This window comes from Hipposideros armiger, unplaced genomic scaffold (genome assembly GCF_001890085.2).
Source record: "Hipposideros armiger isolate ML-2016 unplaced genomic scaffold, ASM189008v1 scaffold_155, whole genome shotgun sequence".
NCBI classification, from domain to species: Eukaryota; Metazoa; Chordata; class Mammalia; order Chiroptera; family Hipposideridae; genus Hipposideros; species Hipposideros armiger.
The window spans coordinates 1-4167 of NW_017731505.1; positions in this window are offsets into that span (position 1 = coordinate 1).

A 4167-nucleotide genomic window follows, 5' to 3' on the forward strand; every position below is an offset into this window, starting at 1 on the left:
GGGCCCTCTGGCATCCCAAGCGAGTTCTTAACCATCGCGCCACTCAGCCGGCCCAATTACCTTCATTTTTTTATAAGCAGATAACTAAACAATCAGATTTGCTGGGCACAGTGAAAAATATCAACATCAGTCTACACGGATTTGTATAACATTTAAGAGATATTTATAAAGCCCAGCATTGTTACTGTCAAATGACAGAACTAAGACAATTTAGTAATGAGTTTGGTGTCCTTATGCAAGGGCAAACAATCTGTGGATTGGGCAGTCCTGTGCCTCACACGCAGAGGGGCGCTCTTCCGGAGGGATTTGGGGCAGGAGGGAGTTTTCTAGAATATTAGAAGAGGCAAGGTGGAAACAGGGCAGGATGGGCTAGGAGGTCGGGGTTTTCTTGTAAGGCTGGCAGGTGCTGCTCTCTAGGGTGAGATGAGCTGGCTAAAGCTGGGTGGGAGGATTGTGACTGGTATGTGTTAGGTTTCCTTGACAGGTGTGTCCTATAACTGAAGGCTGACTCAGGTTTAGGTTTGTGACCTGGGCTGGGCCACTGGGGCGGCCCGCATTTTGTGGGTCCTGATATACAAATCAACTTTATCATTAGATATAATGGAAAGTCAAAGATTGATGGTGGTAGTTTTTCTTGAAGTTTGGTGTTTGGTGCTATTCAGGCACTTTTGTTCTCTTTTCTATTTTTCTTTTATACAGAAAAGTGTTGTCACACATCAAAGAGATTGTCTAAATATATAGTAGTCATATGATGAAGTGTTATACAGCCATTAAAAACATACTTTAGGGCCGGCCGTGTTGCGCAATGGTTAAGAACTGGCTTGGGATGATAGAGGGCCCCGGTTCGGATCCCACCTATGAGGGCCAGTGACACTGCCCTCCACAGCTAAGATGCTGAACAACAGCTCAACCTGGAGCTGGACTGCCGTGAGTTGCCAGCGAAGACGTAGGCTGNGGCTGCCCACGTGAAGAAGAATAGCCCTGATTCCAAGATGGCTATTCTAGGTATTGGCATCCTGTCACCAGGAAGTTACCACGAAGTTTAACAGGAAGTCAGGACTAGAGAGTAAACAAGGGGCTCAGCTGCACCCACAGTCCTCCCAGCTCTATGGTTAAGCCTCTTAAGATGCCAGTTCTCTTTTATCAATACTTTCAAAATCCCTTGTTCATTACTGTGGTTGGGATTTTTTGATTACGTCATCTTTTGACTTCATACCTGCAATATCCCATCATCACTTTCATGGTTAAAGACACCACCATGTCTTTACTAGACCCCTGAAAATTCCATGGTTGTTTTAGTGGTTAGGTTCACCATCATACCTGGAATACCACAAAATGCCATGTTCACTAATGTGGTAAGAGACACCATCAGCTTCTACCTGCCTACGTGAGAAATCCCAATTTCCATACTGTATAGTTAAGGCCACCATCATCTTTTAACTGTATCTCTACCCCGGTCAATCCATGGTTAGATTGACCATCATTTCTTACCTGTATAACTTCGATATTCTATGTTTATGACCTAGGTAGGAATAGCCTCATTTCTTACCTGGATATTTACAAAATTCCATGGACATTACCATGGTTAGGATCTCTGTCATCTTTTCACTCTATATCTACAAAATATCATGGGTACCACCATGGTTAGGGTTAGGGACACCATCATCTCCTCTGGATTCCTTCAAAATCCTATGGTCACTACAGTGGTGAGGGTCACTGTCACCTCTTACCCAAATAGATGCCAAATCCTATGGTCACTGAATCACTTGAATAGACATTCAAGGCTCTTCATGCTCTGACTTCTTCGTGTCCCAACAGCTTCAGTCCCTGCTGTCCCTTCTCATCCATTATAACATACATTCTAAGCAGATGAACTTCCCAGAACATTCCTTTCTCTTCTGGTAACTGTCAGTAGACTGCTCAAACCAGCCCTTACCATCTAATGAGAGCTGATTATTGGCATCTCTTTGCAACTCAGTGTTCAGTGGACTTGAAATTGGCCATGGTGGGAGTATTTACAAAAATTGTCAAATAATATACATCAGGGCTTTTCTTTTAGGTATTTAACAGGATGTGCTGATAACTAAATTAATAAATGAACAGGGAGAGGTACTACTTAACAATGACAACTCAGTCTTGCTTTTTCATGAATTTGATGTGACTTTTGTGGATGAGGGAATGTCAGTTTGCTCTACATATGCCTTAAAATACAATATTTTTTCAAATTTTTATACTTAATAAAAAAATAAACACTTTTTTTACAAATTATTTAACATAATATTAATGCTGACCAGGGATTTACATAATCTCAATGTATCCAAAGTTTATGAATTTGCTTCAAAAAAAACCTCCAATAATTAAATATTACTAGACCTAGCCACAAAAAATTATATGTGTGTATGTATATGTATATACACATGCCTATATATATATATCATCCATTTACCAGAGCATATCTTTTCTTTTCGTCACCATATTGTGGATGAAAAGGCCCTAAACCTACTTCTCACCCTGCCCTTTCTCAAAGTGAAAAAAGATTACCTTCTTAGCCAGCAATGTTACACGCACTGGTTGAATTCACATGGAATTATTTCCTGCCTTGCAGAGAATTAAAAGTGCTTTAACATTACAATGTGCTACCAACTGGGTGTTTATGTTCAAAACTCCAGGCGTCAGGTTCATGTGGGGCCTCTTCCCCTTCACACTTGGACTTAAGTGGAGACAGTGTTTGATGGTCATATCTATGAGAACGCAGTGGAAGAGTAACTGGAAGAGCTGGCCTGTCTGTGTTTATCCACATTTATCTGGAAAGCAGACAGCTGGGCCTTGCTTTAGGCTGAGCAAAGCAGAAAGTCTGGCATTTGGCCTTCCAGTCATGGCAGACCCTGACTCAGCAAGGTCCCTAGTCTTTAGCAGCCTTGCACACTCTCAGGTCATGACTCGGATGACTTCTAAAATTAATCCTGGATTTTACATATCTCGTGTCCTGATATGAGACACATGATATATATATATATATATATATATATATATATATATATATATATATATATATATATATATATATATATATATATATATATATTACATGTATTAGTATAAATACTACTGACAACTTTATTTTCTGTAATAAGCTTGGAACTCTTGTGATTAATACTAAAATTACTATTTTGGTACTTAAGGGTTCTAAGACCAATTACAACGTGGGGGATTCCCCCATACCACCAATTCTCAGACACCAGTGGGTGTCCCACAAATTTAACTCAATTTTGACATTATCTACCTAGAGATGGGTCAAATCCCACAGGTTAAGGGCTGTCCCATAAGACTGCACTGCCACCCTTCAGATGCCAATCCCAAGTCCAGGCTGTCTGTCACCTGTGCTTCTGACCAACTGGCTGTAAATCAGAGGTTCCCACGACCTCCTCCTTGGGTTCAATTACTTTGTTAGAGCAGCTCACAGAACTCACAGAAACATTTTGCTTACCAGATTAGTGGTGTATTATGAACCGATATAACAGCCAGATGGAAGAGATGCAGAGGGCAAGGTGTGGGGGAAGGGCGCAGAGCTTCCACGTTCTCTCCACTCTCCCTTCTGAGTTTTTATGGAGGCTGCATTACACAGGCATGGCTGATTAAATCATTGGCCACTAGTGAGTGATTCAACCTGCAGTCCCTCTCCCCACCCTGGAAATCAGAAGGTGGCTCTGCAAGTTCCAACTCTCTAATCAAGGATGGTTCCTCTGGTTACCAACTCCCCCATCCTTAGGAGTGTTCCAAAAGTCACCTCATTAACATAATCCTGTCTGTGGTGAAAAGGACCTTATTGTGATTAACAAGACCCCCATTATACCTTTATGGCTCTGAAGGGATTTCGGGAACTGAGAACAGGAGACCGAATATTATAACAAAAGATGCTTCCATTGCTTTAATTGCCCAGGAAATTCCAAGGGTTTTTGGAGCTGTGAGCCAGGAATCAAGGATGAAGACCAAATATATAAATTTCTTATAAATCACAATATCACAGTGCTTTTTTAAAAATAAAAAAAAACCATACACACACACAGAAAACAGGCTGCCACATCTAAGCATACTATTTATCTTTAAAATGTAACCCTATTTATGAGTTCTGATTACTTAATTACTTAATTACCTTCATTTTTTTTT